The sequence below is a fragment of the Triticum aestivum genome, chromosome 7B (assembly GCF_018294505.1).
Source record: "Triticum aestivum cultivar Chinese Spring chromosome 7B, IWGSC CS RefSeq v2.1, whole genome shotgun sequence".
NCBI lineage: Eukaryota > Viridiplantae > Streptophyta > Magnoliopsida > Poales > Poaceae > Triticum > Triticum aestivum.
The window spans coordinates 596,275,092-596,300,201 of record NC_057813.1 but is presented as its reverse complement, the minus strand read 5'-3'; the positions used below and the strand labels follow the sequence as shown (position 1 = coordinate 596,300,201).

Sequence of the window (25,110 nt, the reverse complement as noted above, 5' to 3'; positions counted from 1 at the left end):
AAACTGATTCGGAAAAAAACTTTTGAAAAAGTGCACTATTTTTTTTGCTAGAGCTGCTTGAATGTCATTCGATCGCAAAAACTTGCGTACCCAAGCCTCTTTTATTCCAAGAAATTACATATTTTATTAACTTTTTTTCCAATTTTACTGTTCATCAATGTACAAATCTACTGTTTTTTCTTAGTCATGAGGTCCTTGAATGTCGAAACACCACGAAATTCTGCACGCGTCTTGCGCATACGAGTATTTTTATCCCACAAAATTTCAGAATTTTTTAATTCTTTTGCTATTTGTTTCTGAATTTACTGTTCACCGACACACTTTTCACGTTGGCCGGAAACCGCTCGAGGGACTAAACTAATCCGGTTCTGGAAGTTGAGGGACTAAGTTTTGACAGTTTTGGGGTTGAGGGATGAAAAATATACTTATCCCCATTGTCCAACTAGAAAATAATAGTCCAACATTGTTACACATGAGAGAGAGAGATGTACATAAAAATGAATTGTCATTTTTTCCACTTGATTGCCATCATTCGAATTTTATCCCGTTGGATAAAACACGAAGATTTGGGTTGTTGTTGTTTTTCCCGGACACACTTGTTATCGGGCAAGCCCGTTTCATTTTGAGTGTTGCTATCTTCATTTCCTCTTTATTTGAAATTCCCTTATCTACCCGGTTTGGGGGAGAGAAAGAGCGAAAGGCGCGAGGGCGAGGAGGGGCCCTTCCGATTGGGCATAGGGAACTCGGTTGATTTTTTGTAGGAAAAACACCCGTTTCCGGTAGCCCAATTCTTTCCCAACGTCATCTCGGATGTCCCGATATCTGATCGTCTTAGGAGAGTATCTCATCCGACCAGTGGGTCGTCCGATCGAGGAGTGATTTTTTTGAGAGAACGTCGGCCTTTATTGATCAAGCAACAAATTTACAAAGAGTCTCCCGGATGCACTCCGGAGCACAATGAAAAATACAAAGATCAGAAGAGTTCAAACTTGATCAAGCTAAAACATGAGCTAAGATGTTGAAGTGCCGACGAACATGCAAGAAAGAGGCATCGGGAAGATCACTTGCCACCACCTTGATATCATTCACAATGGAGCCAACGGCAGAACAATCCCTGACCGAAGAGGCCAACCGTTGCACCATGGAGAGGCAATCCGATTTGAAGACCAGATTAGCAAAGCCTTCATCTCGCGCAAACCTGACCGCGTGACGAAGCGCCAAGGCTCCAGCCACTTCAGGATTCATAATTCCATTAAGAGTTTCAGAACAAGCAGCCAGACACCGACCCAAATGGTCCAGATGTTGGAAATATGCCCTAGAGGCAATAATAAAAGGATTATTATTATATTTCCTTATTCATGATAATTGTCTTTATTCATGCTATAATTGTATTATCCGGAAATCGTAATACACGTGTGAATACATAGACTATAATATGTCCCTAGTAAGCCTCTAGTTGACTAGCTCGTTGATCAACAGATAGTCATGGTTTCCTGACTATGGACATTAGATGTCGTTGATAACGGGATCACATCATTAGGAGAATGATGTGATGGAAAAGACCCAATCCTAAGCATAGCACAAGATCGTGTAGTTCGTTTTGCTAGAGCTTTTCCAATGTCAAGTATCTTTTCCTTAGACCATGAGATCGTGTAACTTCCGGATACCGTAGGAGTGTTTTGGGTGTACCAAACGTCACAACGTAACTGGGTGACTATAAAGATGCACTACAGGTATCTCCGAAAGTGTCTGTTGGGTTGACACGGATCGAGACTAGGATTTGTCACTCCGTATTACGGAGAGGTATCACTGGGCCCACTCGGTAGTGCATCATCATAATGAGCTCAAAGTGACCAAGTGTCTGGTCACGGGATCATGCATTGCGGTACGAGTAAAGTGACTTGCCAGTAACGAGACTGAACGAGGTATTGGGATGCCGACGATCGAGTCTCGGGCAAGTAACATACCGTCTGACAAAGGGAATAGTATACGGGGTTGCTTGAATCCTCGACATCGTGGTTCATCCGATGAGACCATCGAGGAGTATGTGGGAGCCAACATGGGTATCCAGATCCCGCTGTTGGTTATTGACCGGAGAGCCGTCTCGGTCATGTCTGCATGTCTCCCGAACCCGTAGGGTCTACACACTTAAGGTTCGGTGACGCTAGGGTTGTATGAATTTGAGTATGCAGCAAACCGAATGTTGTTCGGAGTCCCGGATGAGATCCCGGACGTCACAGGAGTTTCAGAATGATCCGGAGGTAAAGAATTATATATAGGAAGTGTTGTTTCGGCCATCGTGAAAGTTTCGGGGTCACCCGGTATTGTACCGGGACCACCGGAAGGGTCCTGGGGGTCCACCGGGTGGGGCCACCTATCTCGAAGGGCCCCGTGGGCTGAAGTGGGAGGGGAACCAGCCCCTAGTGGGCTGGTGCGCCCCCCCTTGGGCCTCTCCTGCGCCTAGGGTTGAAAACCCTAGGGGAGGAGGCGCACCACTTGCCTTGGGGGGCACTCCAACCCCCCTGGCCGCCGCCCCCCTTGGGAGATTGGATCAACAGGGCCGGCTCCCCCCCTGGGGGCCTATATAAAGGAAGGGGGAGGGATGGCAGCCGCACCCTGAGTCTTGGCGCCTCCCTCCCCCTGCTACACCTCTTCCTCCTCCCACAGTTGCTTGGCGAAGCCCTGCTGGAGTTCTGCTGCATCCACCACCACGCCGTCGTGCTGCTGGATCTTCATCAACCTTTCCTTTCCCCTTGCTGGATCAAGACGGAGGAGACGTCACGCTAACCGTACGTATGTTGAACGCGGAGGTGTCGTCCGTTCGGCGCTAGGATCTCCGGTGATAGGATCACGACGTGAACGACTACCTCAACCCCGTTTTTTTGAACGCTTCCGCTCGCGATCTACAGTGGTATGTAGATGCATCTCTCCTTTCACTCGTTGCTTCTATGAACTCATAGATGGATCTTGGTGAAACCGTAGGAAATTTTTTATTTTCTGCAACGTTCCCCAACAGTGGCATCATGAGCTAGGTCTATGCGTAGTTCTCTATTGCATGAGTAGAACACAAATTTGTTGTGGGCATAGATCTTGTCAACTTGCTTGCCGCTACTAGTATTTTCTTGCTTCAGCGGTATTGTGGGATGAAGCGGCCCGGACTGACCTTACACGTACGCTTACGTGAGACAGGTTCCACCGACTGACATGCACTAGTTGCATAAGGTGGCTAGCGGGTGTCTGTCTCTCCCACTTTAGTTGGAGCGGATTCGACGAAAAGGGTCCTTATGAAGGGTAAATAGAAGTTGACAAAAAATCACGTTGTGGTTATTCGTAGGTAAGAAAACTTTCTTGCTAGAACCCAATTGCAGCCACGTAAAAGATGCAACAACAATTAGAGGACGTCTAACTTGTTTTTGCAGCAATTGTCTTGTGATGTGATATGGCCAGAAGTTGTGATGAATGATGAATGATATATTGTGATGTATGAGATCATGTTCTTGTAATAGGAATCACGACTTGCATGTCGATGAGTATGACAACCGGCAGGAGCCATAGGAGTTGTCTTTAATTTTTGTATGACCTGCGTGTCATTGAAGAACGCCATGTAAATTACTTTACTTTATTGCTAAACGCGTTAGCCATAGAAGTAGAAGTAGTCGTTGGCGTGACAAATTCATGAAGACACAATGATGGAGATCATGATGATGGAGATCATGGTGTCATGCCGGTGACGAAGATGATCATGGAGCCCCAAAGATGGAGATCGAAGGAGCTATATGAAATTGGCCATATCATGTCACTACTTTATATAATTGCATGTGATGTTTATTATGTTTTATGCATCTTGTTTACTTAGAACGGCGGTAGTAAATAAGATGATCCCTTATAATAATTTCAAGAAAGTGTTCCCCCTAACTGTGCACCGTTGCTAAAGTTCGTCGTTTCGAAGCACCACGTGATGATCGGGTGTGATAGATCCTTACGTTCACATACAACGGGTGTAAGACAATTTTACACATGCAGAACACTTAGGGTTAACTTAACGAGCCTAGAATGTACAGACATGGCCTCGAAACACAGAGACCGAAAGGTTGAACATGAGTCGTATAGAAGATACGATCAACATGGAGATGTTCACCGATGATGACTAGTCCGTCTCACGTGATGATCAGACACGGCCTAGTCGACTCGGATCGTGTAACACTTAGATGACTAGAGGGATGTCTAATCTGAGTGGGAGTTCATTAAATAATTTGATTAGATGAACTTAATTATCATGAACTAAGTCTAAAACCTTTGCAAAATATGTCTTGTAGATAAAATGGCCAACGCTCATGTCAACATGAACTTCAACGCGTTCCTAGAGAAAACCAAGCTGAAAGATGATGGCAGCAACTATTCGGACTGGGTCCGGAACCTGAGGATCATCCTCATAGCAGCCAAGAAAGCATATGTCCTAGATGAACCGCTAGGTGAAGCACCCATCCCAGAGAACCAAGACGTTATGAACGCTTGGCAGTCACGTGTTGATGGTTACTCCCTCGTTCAGTGCGGCATGCTCTACAGCTTAGAACCGGGGCTCGAAAAGCATTTTGAGAAACACGGAGCATATGAGATGTTCGAGGAGCTGAAAATGGTTTTCCAAGCTCATGCCCGGGTCGAGAGATATGAAATCTCCGACAAGTTCTATAGTTGTAAGATGGAGGAAAACAGTTCTGTCAGTGAGCACATACTCAAAATGTCTGGGTTGCACAACCGCCTGTCCCAGCTGGAGATCAACCTCCCGGACGAGGCGGTCATTGACAGAATCCTTAAGTCGCTCCCATCGAGCTACAAGAGCTTTGTGTTGAACTACAATATGCAGGGGATGGTGAAGACCATTCCTGAAGTATTTTCAATGCTGAAGTCAGCAGAGGTTGAAATCAAGAAATAACATCAAGTGTTGATGGTCAATAAGACCACTAAGTTCAAGAAGGGCAAGGGTAAGAAGAACTTCAAGAAGGGCGGCAAAGATGTTGCCACGCCCGGTAAGCCAGTTGCCGGGAAGAAGTCAAAGAATGGACCCAAGCCTGAGACTGAGTGCTTTTATTGCAAGGGGAAGGGTCACTGGAAGCGGAACTGCCCCAAATACTTAGCGGACAAGAAGGACGGCAACACTAAAGGTATATTTGATATACATGTAATTGATGTGTACCTTACCAGTACTCGTAGTAACTCCTGGGTATTTGATACCGGTGTCGTTGCTCATATTTGTAACTCACAGCAGGAGCTGCGGAATAAGCGGAGACTGGCGAAGAACGAGGTGACGATGCGCGTTGGGAATGGTTCCAAGGTCGATGTGATTGCCGTCGGCACGCTACCTCTACATTTACCTACGGGATTAGTTTTAAACCTCAATAATTGTTATTTAGTGCCAAGTTTGAGCATGAACATTGTATCTGAATCTCATTTGATACGAGATGGCTACTCATTTAAATCCGAGAATAATGGTTGTTCTATTTATATGAGAGATATGTTTTATGGTCATGCCCCGATGGTCAATCGTTTATTCTTAATGAATCTCGAACGTAATGTTACACATATTCATAGTGTGAATACCAAAAGATGTAAAGTTGATAACGATAGTCCCACATACTTGTGGCACTGCCGCCTTGGTCACATTGGTGTCAAGCGCATGAAGAAGCTCCATGCTGATGGACTTTTAGAGTCTCTAGATTATGAATCATTTGACACATGCGAACCATGCCTCATGGGCAAAATGACCAAGACTCCGTTCTCCGGAACAATGGAGCGAGCAACCAACTTGTTGGAAATCATACATACTGATGTGTGCGGTCCAATGAGCGTTGAGGCTCGTGGAGGATATCGTTATGTTCTCACTCTCTTTGATGACTTGAGTAGATATGGGTATGTCTACTTAATGAAACACAAGTCTGAAACTTTTGAAAAGTTCAAGGAATTTCAGAATGAGGTAGAGAATCAACATGACCGAAAGATAAAGTTCCTACGATCAGATCGTGGAGGAGAATACTTAAGTCACGAATTTGGTACACACTTAAGGAAATGCGGAATCGTTTCACAACTCACGCCGCCTGGAACACCTCAGCGTAACGGTGTGTCCGAACGTCGTAATCGCACTCTATTGGATATGGTGCGATCTATGATGTCTCTTACCGATTTACCGCTATCATTTTGGGGATACGCTCTAGAGACAGCTACATTCACTTTAAATAGGGCACCGTCTAAATCCGTTGAGACGACACCGTATGAATTATGGTTTGGGAAGAAACCTAAGCTGTCATTTCTAAAAGTTTGGGGATGCGATGCTTATGTCAAGAAACTTCAACCTGAAAAGCTCGAACCCAAGTCAGAAAAATGCGTCTTCATAGGATACCCTAAGGAAACCATTGGGTATACCTTCTACTTAAGATCCGAGGGCAAGAACTTTGTTGCCAAGAACGGATCCTTTCTGGAAAAAGAGTTTCTCTCGAAAGAAGTAAGTGGGAGGAAAGTAGAACTCGATGAAGTACTACCTCTTGAACCGGAAAGTAGTACAGCTCAGGAAAATGTTCCTGTAGTGCCTACACCAAATGGAGAGGAAATTAATAATGATGATCAAGGTACTTCGGATCAAGTTGCTACTGAACCTCGTAGGTCCACAAGGACACGTTCCACACCAGAGTGGTATGGCAACCCTATCCTGGAAATCATGTTGTTAGACAACGGTGAACCTTCGAACTATGAAGAAGCGATGGCGGGCCCAGATTCCAACAAATGGCTTGAAGCCATGCAATCCGAGATAGAATCCATGTATGAAAACAAAGTATGGACTTTGACTGACTTGCCCAATGATCGGCGAGCGATAGAAAACAAATGGATCTTTAAGAAGAAGACGGACACGGATGGTAATATTACCATCTATAAAGCTCGACTTGTCGCTAAGGGTTATCGACAAGTTCAAGGGGTTGACTACAATGAGACATTCTCTCCCATAGCGAAGCTGAAGTCCATCCGAATCATGTTAGCAATTGCCGCATACTATGATTATGAGATATGGCAGATGGACGTCAAAACATCATTCCTTAACGGGCATCTTAAGGAAGAACTGTATATGATGCAGCCGGAGGGTTTTGTCGATCCTAAGAATGCTAACAAAGTATGCAAGCTCCAGCGATCCATTTATGGGCTGGTGCAAGCATCTCGGAGTTGGAACATTCGCTTTGATGAGATGATCAAAGCGTTTGGGTTTATGCAGACTTATGGAGAAGCCTGCGTTTACAAGAAAGTGAGTGGGAGCTCTGTAGCATTTCTCATATTATATGTAGATGACATACTTTTGATGGGAAATGATATAGAACTCTTGGACATCATTAAGGCCTACTTGAATAAGTGTTTTTCAATGAAGGACCTTGGAGAAGCTGCTTACATATTAGGCATCAAGATCTATAGGGATAGATCGAGACGCCTCATAGGTCTTTCACAAAGCACATACCTTGATAAGATTTTGAAGAAGTTCAAAATGGATCAATCCAAGAAAGGGTTCTTGCCTGTATTGCAAGGTGTGATATTGAGCTCGGCTCAATGCCCGACCATGGCAAAAGATAAAGAAGAGATGAGTGTCATCCCCTATGCTTCAGCCATAGGATCTATTATGTATGCCATGTTGTGTACCAGACCTGATGTAAACCTTGCCGTAAGTTTGGTAGGAAGGTACCAAAGTAATCCCGGCAAGGAACATTGGACAGTGGTCAAGAATATCCTAAAGTACCTGAAAAGGACAAAGGACATGTTTCTCGTTTATGGAGGTGACGAAGAGCTCACCGTAAAGGGTTACGTCGATGCTAGCTTCGACACAGATCTGGATGACTCTAAGTCACAAACCGGATACGTGTATATGTTGAATGGTGGAGCAGTAAGCTGGTGCAGCTGCAAGCAAAGCGTCGTGGCGGGATCTACATGTGAAGCGGAGTACATGGCAGCCTCGGAGGCAGCGCATGAAGCAATATGGGTGAAGGAGTTCATCACCGACCTAGGAGTCATACACAATGCGTCGGGGCCGATCAAACTCTTCTGTGACAACACTGGAGCTATTGCCCTTGCCAAGGAGCCCAGGTTTCACAAGAAGACCAGGCACATCAAGCGTCGTTTCAACTCCATCCGTGAAAATGTTCAAGATGGAGACATAGATATTTGCAAAGTACATATGGATCTGAATGTCGCAGATCCGTTGACTAAACCTCTCTCGCGAGCAAACCATGATCAACACCAGAACTCTATGGGTGTTCGATTCATCACAATGTAACTAGATTATTGACTCTAGTGCAAGTGGGAGACTGTTGGAAATATGCCCTAGAGGCAATAATAAAAGGATTATTATTATATTTCCTTATTCATGATAATTGTCTTTATTCATGCTATAATTGTATTATCCGGAAATCGTAATACACGTGTGAATACATAGACTATAATATGTCCCTAGTAAGCCTCTAGTTGACTAGCTCGTTGATCAACAAATAGTCATGGTTTCCTGACTATGGACATTAGATGTCATTGATAAATGGGGTCACATCATTAGGAGAATGATGTGATGGACAAGACCCAATCCTAAGCATAGCACAAGATCGTGTAGTTCGTTTTGCTAGAGCTTTTCCAATGTCAAGTATCTTTTCCTTAGACCATGAGATCGTGTAACTCCCGGATACCGTAGGAGTGCTTTGGGTGTACCAAACGTCACAACGTAACTGGGTGACTATAAAGGTGCACTACAGGTATCTCCGAAAGTGTCTGTTGGGTTGACACGGATCAAGACTAGGATTTATCACTCCGTATTACGGAGAGGTATCACTGGGCCCACTCGGTAGTGCGTCATCATAATGAGCTCAAAGTGACCAAGTGTCTGGTCATGGGATCATGCATTGCGGTACGAGTAAAGTGACTTGCCGGTAACGAGACTGAACGAGGTATTGGATGCCAACGATCGAGTCTCGGGCAAGTAACATACCGTCTGACAAAGGGAATAGTATACGGGGTTACTTGAATCCTCGACATCGTGGTTCATCCGATGAGATCATCGAGGAGTATGTGGGAACCAACATGGGTATCCAGATCCCGCTATTGGTTATTGACCGGAGAGCCGTCTCGGTCATGTCTGCATGTCTCCCGAACCCGTAGGGTCTACACACTTAAGGTTCGATGATGCTAGGGTTATATGAATTTGAGTATGCAGCAAACCGAATGTTGTTCGGAGTCTCGGATGAGATCCCGGATGTCACGAGGAGTTTTGGAATGATCCAGAGGTAAAGAATTATATATAGGAAGTGCTGTTTCGGCCATCGGGAAAGTTTCGGGGTCACTCGGTATTGTACCGGGACCACCGGAAGGGTCCCGGGGGTCCATCGGGTGGGGCCACCTATCCCGGAGGGCCCCATGGGCTGAAGTGGGAGGGGAACCAGCCCCTAGTGGGCTGGTTCGCCCCCTCCCCTTGGGCCTCCTTTGCGCCTAGGGTTGAAAACCCTAGGGGGGGAGGCACACCACTTTCCTTGGGGGGCACTCCAACCCCCCTGGCTGCCGCCCCCCTTGGGAGATTGGATCTCCAGGGCCGCCCCCCTGGGGGCCTATATAAAGGAAGGGGGGAGGGAGGGCAGCCGCACCCTGAGTCTTGGCGCCTCCCTCCCCCTGCTACACCTCTTCCTCCTCCCATAGTTGCTTGGCAAAGCCCTGCCGGAGTTCTGCTGCATCCACCACCACGCCGTTGTGCTGCTGGATCTTCATCAACCTCTCCTTTCCCCTTGCTGGATCAAGACGAAGGAGATGTCACGCTGACCGTACGTGTGTTGAACGCGGGGGTGTCGTCCGTTTGGCGCTAGGATCTCCGGTGATAGGATCATGACGTGAACGACTACCTCAACCCCGTTTTTTTGAACGCTTCCGCTCGCGATCTACAAAGTGGTATGTAGATGCATCTCTCCTTTCACTCGTTGCTTAGATGAACTCATAGATGGATCTTGGTGAAACCATAGGAATTTTTTTATTTTTTGCAACGTTCCCCAACACCAGAATCACAACACCCACTCTAGCTTTATTCAGATCTTCAGAGATGGCAACATCAGAGAACACAACCAGCTTACCTACCGGCAGCGGGGACCAGAGAGGAGTCGACGAAGAGGTCTCACGCCTGTGATCGGGTACAGGTTTGTACAAGTGTTGGAAGATCAACTCAATATAGGCTTGGGTCCTAGCTGTTGTGCGCTTCGGGTGTGGGGCTTCCGGTTCATTTCTCGCAGTGTTGCGAGCCTCCCAAATATGCCAAATCGTCACCGCCATGACCGTTGCATCATGATCAGAGCATCGGGATAGATAATCGAATAGCCACTGCTTAGGTGATGTGAAGGACGACCGACATAGCTTGACTTCAAAAGTCTCCTTGATCGACTCCCAAACTGCACAAGCATGAGGACAGAATAGTAGAGCGTGTTCCACACTCTCCAGCCTGCCACAGAAGAAGCAATCAGTCTGAGTCGAGACATGGCCGTGGCGCAGCTGCTCGCCCGAGGTAAGACAATCATGAGTCAAACGCCAAAGCACAACTTTCATTTTGTTGGGAGTCTTGACTCTCCACAGTGCTTTCCATAGCTTTTCCTCCTCCGGCCAATTCGAACTCTGGCCCAGTCCGTTGCCACTGTGGGCCATTGAGAACCGTCTTGTTCTTGCCAAGTTATAAGCAGATCGTACAGAATACACCCCATATCGAGTGAATGGCCATCGGACATAATCTGGACTCCCTATCCCGTGAATTGGAATAGGCAAGATCTCATCAGACACTCTTTCAGAAAAGGAGGCCCTCACTGTTCCTTCATCCCAGCATCCGTTCTCTTCATCGACAAGACAATGGACCGTGGCCGTCGCCGGAATGGGTGAAATAGTGTGCAGCATTGTGGGTGGAGTAGACGGTATCCAATGATCAGACAAAATACGAATGGTTCTTCCATTACCAACACCCCACTGTACCCCTTGTTTCAACAGCTCTCGGCCATGAAGGAGAGCACGCCAAGTCGCCGATGCAGTCCGAGGTGCTGAGGCACTCCAAAAGTTCCCAGTCAGAAAATACCTTCCTTTCAAGACACGGGCACATAAAGAATCAGGTTCAGTTACAAGTCTCCAGCCCTGCTTACCGAGCATCGCTTGATTAAACAGCGATATATCCCGGAAACCCATACCACCAAGTGACTTTGGGGTTGAGAGCCATGCCCAAGACCTCCAGTGAAGTTTCTTCTTTCCATCCTCTCGACCCCACCATTGATCAGCCACAATTTGGCGAAACTTCTCACATGTAGCAATAGGGAGGCGGAAGTAGCTTGATATAAAGGGCGGAATAGCCTATGTGATAGATTTCAACAAAGTTCATTTCCAGCCCTCGATATAGGCCGATCAAACCAACCGTCAATATTTTGCCAAGCTCTGTCTGTCAAGAATTTGAAAGTGCTTGTTGGGGATCTGCCAACCTCAGTGGGCATACCTAGGTAAGAGTCATGAAAGGCCTCATTATGCACTCCCAACCTGGCCTTCACTCCATTCTTAACACTCTCAGGACAGTGCCGTCCAAAAAAGATTGAAGACTTCTCCTTATTGATTGCTTGACCAGAGCCCTCACAATACAATTTTAGAACTGAATCCAACGAGTCCACACTACGGCGATCACTCTTAGCAAAGATGATGCTATCATCCGCGAATAGGAGGTGTGAGATAGGTGGACCTTGACAGCCATTTCGGATCCCATGTAGCTCACCACGACTCTCCTTCTGAAGCAGCAGATTAGACAAACCTTCGGTGCATAAGAGGAACATGTAGGGACTAATCGGATCTCCTTGGCGGATGCCCTTGGAAGGTACCACCGGATCAGTAAGCTCCCCATTAACTCTAACCGCATAACGAACATTCGTCACACACCTCATCACATAATCAATCCACGCTGGGGCAAAACCCAGCTTGCATAAGCATCCATGCAGATAGCTCCATTCAACCCGATCATACGCTTTCATCATGTCAATTTTCATCGCGAAGAAAGGTTGCTTCACACGCTATTGACGGATGGTATGTAAACACTCATAGGCTATGAGGGTGTTATCAGTCATCAGTCTTCCCGGGACAAAGGCACTCTGACATTTAGACACCACAACCGGCAACAGTTTCTTCAACCGATTTGCCAAGACCTTGGAAGCAATCTTATAGAGAACATTGCACAGACTAATTGGACGAATTTTTTTTCAAATGCTTCGGTCTAGTCATCTTGGGTATTAGAACAATCACAGAATCACAAAACCCCTCTGGAATAGGTCTTCCCTCGATGAATCCCCTCGCAGCTTGGCAAATATCCTCTTCAAGAAAATTCCAATGAGCTTGGTAGAAAAGAGCCGGGAACCCATCAGGACCCGGGGCTTTCGTTGGACCCATTTGGAAAAGGGTTGTTCTAATTCCTCATTACTATATGGCTTGCACAATTCTTCATTCATCTCAGCCGTGATCTTTTGAGGAATAGCTTCAATGACCTCGTCAGCTTTTGGGCATGGTTCAGAAGTGAATAGCTTGTCATAAAAACTCCGCACCATGCTTTTTATTTCCCCCTGGGAGCTGCAAATAGAGCCATCCTCACAGATAAGCGACTGAATTCTGTTCGTCCTCCGTCGTGCTGTCGCTCGAGCATGGAAGAATTCTGTATTTCGGTCACCCGCCTTAAGCCAGTCGATGCGGGAAAGCCGCCTCTCCATTATCTCCTCCCGCTCGAAAAGCTCACAAAGTGGGCTCTCGATAGACCGCTCCTCCGAAAGCAAAGAAGGGGAAGGGGTCGAGGCCTAATAGAAGCAAGGCGACGCTCCAACTTCCGATCTTCCGCCGGATATTACCAAAAGCCTCCCTGCTCCAATTCCGCAGAGAACCAGCAACATGCTTTAAGTTAGACCATGTAGACTGCAGGGAAGGGCTGCCATCCCTACCATCCGACCATGCCTGTTCGAAAGTTTCTTTGTAATCCTCCGCGCGCAGCCACATAGCTTCAAACTTGAAACCCTGTTGGACTAGTGTAGGGCGGCTCTGAAGATAATTAAAGCCCAAGGAAATAAGTATGGGGTAGTGATCAGAGGTAGTGGCTATTAAATTCTCCACCCAAGAGAGATCAAACAAACTGGTGAAAGCTCCATTTGCCACAGCCCGGTCAAGACGGCTTTTGACATGGCAGTTCGACTCCTGCTTGTTGCACCATGTAAATTTGGGGCCCGAGAAACCCAAATCAGTTAAACCACAGTCCATCAAGCCATCTCTAAAGGCCGACACCTAAGATTCAGAGTGATCCCTAGGCCCACAATGTTCATCCTGTGAGAGAACTTCATTAAAATCCCCACAACATATCCACGAGCCCTCCCAAACAGGATGCAAGCGACGAAGAAAATCCCGGAACAAATGTCTATCTTCACGTTTGGGTTCCCCATATACGAAGGTCGCACGCCAAACCTCACCATCATTCAGCTTCACATGAGTGTTGATGCATCGCTTGTTAAAAGCTTTGACTGAAACATCAATAGTAGATGACCAAAACAAGGCCAGCCCCCCACTGAGGCCCTCGGAACTAACTGCAAAGCAACCCTTGAAACCCAGAGACCACATAAAATTCCTCACTCTTGAGTCCCTCATCTTCGTCTCCGAAAGAAAGAGGAGGGAGGGGCGGTAGAGCTTCACAAGCCAGCGAAGCTCGCCAACTATCGAGTCCGACCCCAAACCTCGACAGTTCCAGCAAATGATACTCATTGCATCTGGCGGGGCTGCTCTGCAGCCACCGCCGGATCCGCCGATCGAATGTCTGAGGTACGTTGCTTCTTGTAGCAGGCAGAATCAGAGACCTTCTCCCCCTCGGTGCAGCACACAGGACCTCCAAAAGAAGGCACTAGGGCAAGAGCATTAGTCTCTACAGGTCCAAGGGTCGTAGTCGAAGCTTGGGCTTTAGCAGATTTCCTCTTCTGGCCAGCCGTACCAGTCTTCTTTTATTGCACAGGGAACAACTCTCTGCCTGAGCCGCCATCTCGCCCTTTTCCCCGTCCACGAGTAGAGCGCCCTCGGCCCCGGGCCGCCCCTCCTTTCCTAAGAGGAGATGACACCTCCCCATCCCCGCCAACCGAGCCTGTCTGGTCTCTGGGCCTGGACCGGTTTGAGGAAGAAGAGCGAGCCCCAACATAGATTTCCTCCCCATCGGCAGACGTTGATGCATTACTGGAGAACCTCCCGATTTCCTCGGATTGGCATTCGTCACACACAGTTTCTTTGAGGCATAGGGTAGGTCCCCATTTTCATCTCTAACTCCCGGATTAGGGCACAAGATCGAAGAGTGGCCAAGGATACCACAGGAGAAGCAGTGAAACGGCTGCCGCTCATACATCACAGAGTAAGTTCCAGTAGTTTTGAGCTTTGCCGAAGTTATTGTCACATATCGAACGATTGGCTCCTGTACAGCAATCTCAACTCTCACCCTCACAAAACCTCCCCAGCAGCGGCCATCTGCGTCAGACTCCACCTTGGAGATTCGACCAATTGCTTTAGCAAATTGCATCCCAAGTTTTTCCTTCATCAATCTTGGAGGCAACCGCATAATTCGGGCCCAAATGGCCAAACGATCAAACTAAACCTGAAGAGGTTGTACATTCAGATCAAATACCTTTAGCAGCACTGCATGTTTGCCCACCATCCATGGTGAGCCCTCGACCACCCTGGCTCTGTCTGCCTCGGTGCCAAATTCAGCGACAAACAAATTGTCACCCGCGGGGTGGAACAACAATCCCTTTGGGTTGCCCCATGCCGGTCTCATCACTGACGAGATCGTATGGATGTGGAGCGTGTTGGGGGACAAGGCCTTCCCCACCAGGGCGCAATCCGGAGCCACCAGGTCGACCTCGTCTTCATTGTCCAGGGCCACCAGATTCACCTCCGTCGCCGTGAGGCGCAGCCGCTCCAACATCTCCTCCACACGACCAGCAGAATAGGAACCACCCTCTGAAGAAGACGCCTCTCCAACCGCCGCCACTTTCCCTTTGCCTGGCTGTGCCGGTCCCAACGGACCACCATCGCAGCCCTGCGCAGGAACCACGCCCTCAAGGGCAGCGCTCCTCTCCTCATCTTGGACCTCCGCCATGAGGGAACCGGCAACCCTCGACCAGCCACTGCCAAGGGTGGGCAGCGATACAAAGAACGCCCCTGGATCACCCCGAACAGCAGCGGGAGGAGGAATTACCCGGACCCAGAAGAGGCAGGAGGGATCAACAGGACAGGGAAGGAAAGATTGGATCCGCGAGCCAAAATCACGGACCCTCACGAAGATCAATCCCTAGAAACCGCCGCTCACAAGGGAGTCGCGAGAGCCTAGGAGAAAGAACATGAGGCTGGTCACAGTGGGGAGGAACTTAGGAGTAACATCACACACTTCAATACAATTTTGCTTATGTGGCACGTATTTAATGAAGAGAGGGGTGCTTGTGGTAACTAACTAAGTTACCGGAACATCACACACTCCAAGAAACAATGAGTCTATAACCTAATAAATACATCGTTGCATGACACTACATAGATGTTCCTATCCATTATGGAGGTAGTAACATAGTTTAGGGAAGTGTGTAAGTTACTAGCTTATATTTTTGCCCATTGTGACCAGCCTGCCTGGGCGGATTCTAGTTGGGTTGCGATCGAGGAGTGATTGAGCGAGAGATTTTTTTTATTATTTTAGATAGAAGAATCAGATTGAGCGAGAGGTTTGTGTTTTTTTTCTTTTTGTAAGTATGCGGCCTCTGGCATTTGCTCCCGTAGTAGCAGTATCACGGGGCCCAAAAGCCTACTAGGTTGCCCCCGTCCGTGAAGGCCTCGGCCTTTCGCACCTGCTCGCGGCTGCGCGGAGGAGGAGGCTCTCGTTTCGCACAGAGAATAGTCCCACACCGCTACTCGAGCTCACAGCGCTACCAGACAGCAGTATATAAGGAGGGCCAAGCCGTCCATTTGAAAGCACGCAGCTGCGCAGCGGGCACAAAGCGAACTATTCTTTCGCCTTTTACTAAAGAATACCGTGTGCACACTGCAATACGCAGCATACGCTAATTTTTGAAGGGATCCTCCTTACCAGGAGGGCCCCACAATTCAATAGAAAGTTTTGTAGTGCTAATTACAAAATTTTGCCAAATGATAGTTTGCATCTTTAATCGTAGATTAGAGGTCTACACTATTGCACGGTGAGGGACGGGACTAGTTGGATTTTGAGCTCTGGGATATATCGGTTATAAATTATTTTAGGGTAAATCTCAAACTTCAAAAATTGGTGGCAATTTGTATTCCTTTTCTATAATGTTTTTCTTTCATTCCAAGATATAAGGTTTATTCTTTTTTCAAAAAAGACTGCTCCAACTTTGCAAAAGTTTAATAAGTCAAACTTCTACAACTTTGGCCGAAGTTTACAGGAAGCATATCAATGACTAATGCCAAATCATTGTCATTTAGATTCGTCAATAGATCTATTTTATTTATTTAATATTGTAAATGCTGATATATATTGCTATAATTTTTGTCAAACAAAGATAATTTAACTATTAAAAAATAATACATCTTATATTTTGAAACGGAGGGGAGATAACATGCAATTCTATGCATGGCTCCAAAAAAGACCAGACTCCGGTTCAAATAATAAGGTTAGTAATAAACTTTGAAGCCATATATATTAAGATAAGATCTGATAGCGAACAAATCTGTGATTGGATGGTAGGAGGAGAGAGGTATCCCCAGTCCACCAAGGTTCAAGTCCTAGACTGGACATTGGTGCTCGCATTTTTCATGGATTTATTTTAGTCCGGCGATGTTCGTTCAATGGGAAGAGACGATTCCATCAACTGCGAGGCATCTGTGGTGACTTTGTAAACCTCAAGATGCTATGCTAACTCAGTCTTTCGGAGCCGCTCACAGAGGTAGGTGTGGGTGCGTTCATAGGGGTGAGTGTATGCTCGTGTATGTGAGTGACTTCGATTGTACTATTTGAAAAAAAAGATCGGATAAAGTGGTAGGACACCACGTTCAAATAGGCGATTATAGTGGATTGCGGGAGAGTGGACCACTGAAAAAAATGAGGAAGGTGTTGAAGACGGCGACGTTGATGAAGATGATCACCGCGATGATGGTTCCCCCAACGGCAATCCGGCGCCATCAGGAGAGAAGGAGAGAGAGGCTCCCCTCTGGCTTGCTCCATCATGGCCTCCTTGACGGTGTCCTGGATTAGGGGGTACATACCACGTCGGTCTATTAATCATCGGCCAGGCCAGGGACCACCGACTACCGAAGACTGGACCATGTATACTACAGCCCTCAACGTGCTCAAAGATAGAATCCTCGAAGACTCGGCATACACTTCAAGGCATATTCAAATAGTTGGCATGTTATATCTAGATGTAACCGACCATGTGTAACCCTAGGTACCCCGGGCATTATATAAACCATGGGTTTAGTCCGTAGAGGCAGATCAGATTCATGCATACGATCTCGAGGTAGATCATCCCATACTTTGTACCCATCCACAATCAATACAATACAAGCATGATGTAGGGTTTTACCTCTTCGACAGGGCCTGAACCTGGGTAAACATCATGTCTCTATACTTCCTGTTATCATATAATCAAGATCACCAGCTCGGGCCCCCCTATCCGAGATCTGCCGGATTTAGCTCCCACAACCCCTAGATGAGGAGAGGTTCTCCCCTTTGGCCCTTGGCCTCCATGGCGCCTGGAGGGGCGAGAACCCCTCCGAGATTGGATCTCTCTATTTTCTTCTCTATCTTGCATATATTTTCTGGCGTTTCACCGTTTTTTTATAGTCGGAGATCTGTAACTCTGACTGGGCTAAAATTTTGAGGGTATTTTTCTCCGAAAATTGGCTTTCTTGTGGCGAAAGAAAGGCTCCAACCGACCTAAAGGGCTTCCCACAAGCCGGGGGGCGTGCCCTGGAGGGTAGGGCGTGCCGGCCTGGCTTGCGGGGCCCTCGGGCACCATCTTGCGTTGATTATTCCAAAAAATCATATATATTCAATAAAAGATCACCATAAATTCTTGTGGCATTTTGACCTTCGTAGATATTGATTTTCTGTGTAACAAAAAAATGCAGCAAATAGGAACTGACACTGGGCACTACATTAATAAGTTAGTCTATAGAAATAATATAAAATGCATCAAAACCATATATAATTGATGTAAATATGGCATGAACACTTCATAAATTATAGATACGTTGGAGACATATCAGTCTTCATGGATCTGTTCTTGGTGGATTTGCACGGATCTGGGCGTAGTCCGCTTCCTTCGTGTGTCTTCGGGTTGGGTACTTCCGGTCTACGCTACTCTTCAACGACAGTGGTTGCTGTTTTGGCGCGCTGGTCCTATGGGGCCTTAACACGACGACTTCCTGACTGCCCACTACAACAAATTTTGCCCGACTCTGGCGAGGGAGGGCGATGATAGTGGCGCGTCTTTGGTTCATTTTAGTGCTTGTAGTCGTCGTTAGGTGGTCTACGGATCTGGATCTAATGTTTATTATTTCTGATGTTCGTGGTATTGCCATAATTAAAAATGAATAGATTGAAAGTTATTCCGCAAAATAGTACTTCATTTTAAAGAGAAGTAATCAATTAGTTGACCAGTTTTATTCTTGTTCTAGTTATGGAGTTCATTTTTTTAATTTAAGGTATAAAGGTCTAGTATATTTTGAAATTCGAGTAAATTTCGCTGCATGTAGATAAGTTTGCAAGTGGATGCAAGTAAGTTTCATTCTTGTTCTGATTATAAAGTTCATTGTTGTTTGAATTTAAGGTGTAAAGGTCTAGTATATTTTGAAATTCAAGTAAATTTCGCTGCATGTAGATAAGTTTTCAAAGTGGATGCAAGTAGGTACATCAAGTCGGCAGTCCAGAAAAGGACATTTTTGTCCACAAACATGTCAAGCCGATGAAAAGAAGCCCAAATAAGTAATTTTTTTGCTCATTTTGTAGGATTCCAGATTATGGTAGAACACTGCATTATTTGGGGGTGGAAAGGATGGAGAGACGGGTCTCTGGCGCTGTTTATCAATGGTGACCATGGAGTGTGATAATTGGCTTTCATGATCTGCAGATAAGAACCGAATCAAAGGTTTTTTTTTTAACATAGTACAGATGCAAGCGCTTATACATACGCGCGCACACTCACCTCTATGAACGCACGCACTCTTAAGATTTAAGAAGTCGCCGTAGGCGCTTTGTCGTCGACGGAAACGTCTCATACCACTACCCTCTAACCATCCAAACACCGAATCAAGGTTCTGAATGCCAGTAATGTCATTGCGTCATGTATGAAAGGGGAATCATGTACACATGTAAATATTTCATCTACATGAAGGATGCCTCGATCTCACAGGCCTTTCTCCATTAATATACCTCGATGCGTAACTAAAGAAGGCAAAACCTAATACACGTCAGTTCAAACAATGGCATTTCGTTATGCAATCTGTGTTTAGCACAATCCAACTTGCAAACCTCATTTTTTTTTCTTTTTGACCTTTTTGTGGTTGTATACTTGTATATCATGGTTTGTCGTACATATGTACCCCCTCGGTCCCATAAGAGGATAGTTTTGTCAATTTTGATTGAATTCAAATTGGACTACAAGTCTGAACACGGACATGAGAACTCAAAATTGTAAAAAGGGAATCTTTATTGATTGCTTACTGCTTAGGTACGTGTAAATTACAATTCGACATCTTTCCCAACATGAAGAGTAATTTGTTTGCAGATTTCAGCAGATTTGTAACACTGAATCTCGCTTTCAATTCATCAACTTCCATCGATCACATACAAAACAGGCAAGCAAGCAACTGCATTATTGCAGTAGTGCAAGTTACAACTGCAGTACTGCATGTTCGAAAAGAAGGATACAGAAACATTAGTTTAGATCTTTCCAACTATTTGAGCTAGAACCCTAAGCCATGTGAAGCTGGCTCCTGACCGCCAAGGTTTTCTTGACCATGGAGCTGGTGCACCTCCTGATTGGCTGCATCATCTTGGGCGCCTGCACCAATTGTGTCCTGCGCCGCCGTTTGGCGTCCTCTGCTTCTTGGTAAGCTTGGTGGAACTTGCGTTTTGCGGCTGCCATCTTCTCCTCCGAGCAGAGCCCAGCACGGTCACCGCCGGCGGAATCGGACGCCTTCTTGCTGATTCCCACCGTCTTGATGACGATGTCAGAACTGGCCGAGACACGTTGCTGTTGATCGATGGTGACCTTCTTGTTCTGCGGCATGTCGATGTTGTCAAGCTTGTGCAGGGTGTCTCTGACCTTGGCGAGCTCGTCCTTCATCGACGCCCTCCACCCGCTCACGATACCTCTGGCAAGGACGCGGACGCGCTCCGACTCGTGCCTGCGCAGCGCGCAGACGGACTTGGCGAGGTCCGTGGAAACCAACAGGTTGGGCATCACCGGAACCAGCCGCAGCGTCTCAAGGGACTCCGCCATGTGGTCGTCGAGAATCCGGCAGAGGCGCTCCGCCTGGTCGTCGTCCGCGGCGTCGCATAGCTGCTCCACGATGTCGACCCTGGCGCGCCGGAGCTCGTCGCGTGAGTGGTCAGGGTTGGAGGGCTTGATGGCGGCATCCACAGAGTCGAAGACGTGGAAGAAACGCTTCCATCGGCGGAGCGGGCTGCTCTGCGTGGACGCGGCCATGGCGTGGCGGCGGACGCGAGCTCTGTCCTCTGTGTGACCTAGCGGTGGTGCTCTTGTCTCGCGGGGTAGGCAGAAGGTTGGGCGATCAAGGAAAGCTAAGAATTCTCTTGTGGATGTAGTACGCTTATATAAATTCTGATCATGTGCAAGTCGAGCTCCACTCCAATTCGAATAAAGGAAGCGCGTCCGGAATCCGAGTTTCACATGGACGTGTTGCGCGAGCGCGACGAAAACTTACCATCCACAGCCCATCTTCCTGCCAGTTTTTGAAGTGCCGGTCCGCCGCGGCGCCTCTCCTCTACTTCTCTCGTTCATGGCCTTAGTCAATATTTCCAGTATTACAACCAGCCTTAGTCAATCCCAGAAAAATAGCCTTAAAAATACTGGAAAAAATAGCCTTTTTATTCTCTTTGGCGATAGATTTCTTCATGGATCTCAGGAACATGACCAGCACCAACGTAGTAAAAAGGTGACGAGTTTGGCATACCAGACATCCTGGTTGCTAGGAAGACGGAATGAGTGCAACAAAGAAACCGAAGAGGGCATTTGTAGTCTGCAATGATAAAAGAGATCATGTAATCCCCTGGGAAATACTTCCAAAAATCACACACTGACATGGTTCTGTATACAGGGCCGGGTACTCAACTTCGAAAATAGACTATCATGTCTGGGCTATCTGGAACTGTAGGAATGCTATGATTTTTAACAGATTACATATTCTAAACTTCTTGCAGGTTATTTTCAGAGCTACGGCATGGATCTGTACATGGTTGTTACTCACTCATGTGGGCTCCAGGGTCATTTGGCTACTGGTGCAACCGATGGGAGGTGGTAGCACGGGCTATCTTCAACCGGTTTGGATGGCGGTCTCATTATATGATAGGTCCTTAATGTAGTCTCATCCAGCCGGTTGTGGCTTTGATTTACTTGCTTAGCCTATTTTATTTGTGCTCCTTTTGTGAGTTGTACTCCGGATTACAGACTTTGTATTTTGTTGCACTTGCTTAATAATATGACCGCATGCATCTTTTGGATGCAGAGGCCCGGGGATGACCTCCTTTTAAAAAAATGTCACAAACCGTAATGAGAGTAATAAGTGACTAATATCTCAATTTTCTATTTTTATTTGTTATGACCACATTATTCAAGCTAAGGTCAATTATTACATTCTCCGTTGAAATTTAGTTTACATTCTTTACTTTCACAAGTCGAATGTTGATGCATTACCACATATAAAAGAATATACGCCAAATAGTACCCATGGGTTGCATCTTTTAGGTTTTGCAGAATAAGTATAGGAAAGAAAACTAGTGCCCTCTAGGTCGTGATTCATGGGACATCACAATCCCCTGAAGTTCTTCGACCGTCTAGAGAACCGGCTTATCACCGACTTACCAGCTTGCTTCACCCCCTCCAGCAAATTTCTGCTTTAATAGAATGACCATTTTTGTTTCTCATCGTGACTTTTATGTAGAAAAATGGAGGTGAGAGAAGGCATCAAACCTTACATTATGGAATGTTCATAGCTTCCATTTAACACATATTTTTTGTGCCGTATGTGTTAAATAGGTTTAGTTGCCACTAACTTATGCAAATAATTATAGAAAATTATGAAAATATTTTGTAATATATAAGGTATGATGTTATCTACCATCAGGAAAAAAAGGACTTCTAAAAAGAGAAACAAAAGAATATCTTATCAAGTGTTGAAATGACTTGTTTTAGTAATTGTTAGGGGTAAACTTTACCAACAAATATTTTAGCAGTTTATGATATATCATGGGCTACTAAAATGAACAGTTTCCTTTCTGGGGTGATTCAATGTTACTCTCTTTGTCGTTGGGTTACCTAAAATAAAAATCTTTTGATTGAGCAAAATTCGGGGAACGGTCCTCTGATAGCATTATTGAATAAAAAGAGCATCGATAATATAAAAAGAAAAACTTCCAATAGCTCCATGGAATCCTCAAGTGGCATGTTTACTTGTCGTATGGCGAGTATTTGTTTCCAGTATTGATTTCCATTGCAATGTAACTTGTTTTCTTTATGAAGCTCGGTCGGTAGATCCCACAGATTGCATCATACGTGATGGAACTTGCTCGTGGCATCAACCTAATCGCGTGTTACAAATTTTCTCATTAAAGTTGGCTAAACTAAGTATGAGTTTTTGCTTGTAGAGTTTTATGGATACATAGTAGTGCGGGGTAATCTGGAGCCATTGCTTAATTATGTTGTCAATATAAGCAGAGATGATCCCATCATCGTGAAGCAGGTGCAAATCCATACTTACCTGAAATTATTTCAAGGAATAAGATTACTTAACCCCCTCAAGTATAAAAGCAGGTACTTGGCCCCTTGAAGTATTCCATACGGTATAAATCACCCACTAGGGAAGTTCTCACATTAAGTGGATGTTGCAACATGGGCAACGCCACCTCGGGTCATGGTTTATACAGTATGGATATTCTTCATTTCACAATGTAAGACCAAACCTACCGCGTACATAGAAAACAAGCACTTAATTTCTATTGCATCATTAAAGATGTGCATGTGATTAGTCTCTCTAGAAGTAGCAGAACTGTAGTTTGGATTGAATAAGACATTACTATAACAAGTTTATATTTTGAAATGATTAGTTACTACGAGAAACTTCTAAATTATGGAATCGGATGTCATGTATTCCTAACAAAAATCGAACATAATAGTTTGGGCTCTTTGTTGCTACTTGGCACACAACACATATTTTTTTATATGAACATGCACAGCATGAATAATCCCATGACAACAAGTCGTTTTATTTTGTCTTTTCATTTTGACAGGCTTATGTAAATATGTACGATTTGAACAATATCAAATAAATATTGGGGACCAAATTTCCATGCCCGAACACTGTTGTGCACTTTGCAACCAGTCAGTTTGATACATGACAAAGATCTTGGTCTTCAATTGTAAGATGTTTCTTAAGTAAATGCAGTTGCAAGTAAAACAGTTGAAGAGAAGTATGTTTAGCTTTAGCTATTTCTTACTTTTGTATGAAGAGTAACTAAACAACAAAGATTTTGTAGGGTTCTCTCATCAACATGGTTGGCCCTAAGTGAGGGATAGATTTGTACGACATTATTCTAGTGGATGACATCACGATCAAGGCAGGCAAAGTAGAAAATGATGATCACCAGTTGATTGATGGTGCATAGCCCTAAGCGACCTGTATGGCACATGGAATCGTGCATTCAAAAAAAAAGGATCCAGGGCGGTTTGTGGCACGTTTGACTTAAGTGTAACACGTATCAGTTATGCGGTCCTAACGAGAGTGGAAGTTGTCATATTAGAAGTGCAGAACAATTTCATTGTGTGTTTCCGTTGTTTTATCGGTGGTTATAACAAAGAAATCCGGCTCTTCAATGGTGCTATTGGTGAGTCATGTGGCTTAAAGAGGTATGTGGTTGTTGCAGTATATGGTTCCCACCGAACCATTTTATGTTTTGCGGCAACCACTAGTGGTGATGCAAATTTAGATCCTTTGTAGCAAATTTAGCACCACGACCATTTTTTTGCACCATCATATAGCTGTAGAACTGCTGCTGGAGGCATCTTTTACCTCAAGACACCCAAATGATAGTTTTCGGATCAAAACTATGTTTTAGGGTTGTTGTCGAAGACGCTTTTAAACTCTATAATTAGTGTGATTAGTGAACAGAAGAATAAAACAGAAAAGCCAAAAAGTAAAAATAAATAATAAACAAAAACAAACCTCGCAAGGGATCCCACCTAGCACCGATTTCCTTCTTTTCATAATTCTCTAGTTGTATTCAAGCAAGAGTTCTCCCCTAGAGCTATATTTTGCTCATACTGATTCCTACTAGAAATTTGCTACAGTGTGGTGGCTGGACCAGCCCAACACTGTCGCTGAGCTTGAGTATTTTTCCCTGTGGCTTTTTTCCGCTAGTTTTAATGCTTGAGCATAATTTTCCTTTGGTTTTTTGGGTTTCCTTTTTTTTTAACCTTTTTGTTCAAATTTCTTTGTTTCTTTCTTCAGTTTCCTTGGTTTTCTTATTTTTTTTTCCTTTTATAACACATATCTAATTCCTTCGTACACATTTTACATTTTTTATATACAATAGGGCATTTTTTATACATGTTTAATATTTTGAAATACAATATTAACAACTTTTAAATATATTTTAGTGTTTATTTTTGCACACACATTGTACATTTTTTGTATACATTGAAAACATTTATTTATGTTTTTAATATATTTCAAATACATATTTTGAAGATGTTTCAAATACGTGTTAAACATTTTTCAAGTACACGTTGAAATATATTTTTGGAATAATAGAATTGTTAGAGAAAACTATGC

General features: G+C 45.1%; 1 non-coding gene across 1 annotated transcript; it reads left to right on the top strand.

Moving 5' to 3' along the window:
• Positions 1-16,038: 16,038 nt before the first annotated feature.
• On the top strand, positions 16,039-16,156 carry LOC123163307 (U5 spliceosomal RNA). The gene has a single exon (XR_006481830.1). It is a non-coding gene; the product is annotated as a U5 spliceosomal RNA (small nuclear RNA).
• The last annotated feature ends 8,954 nt before the right edge of the window (positions 16,157-25,110 follow it).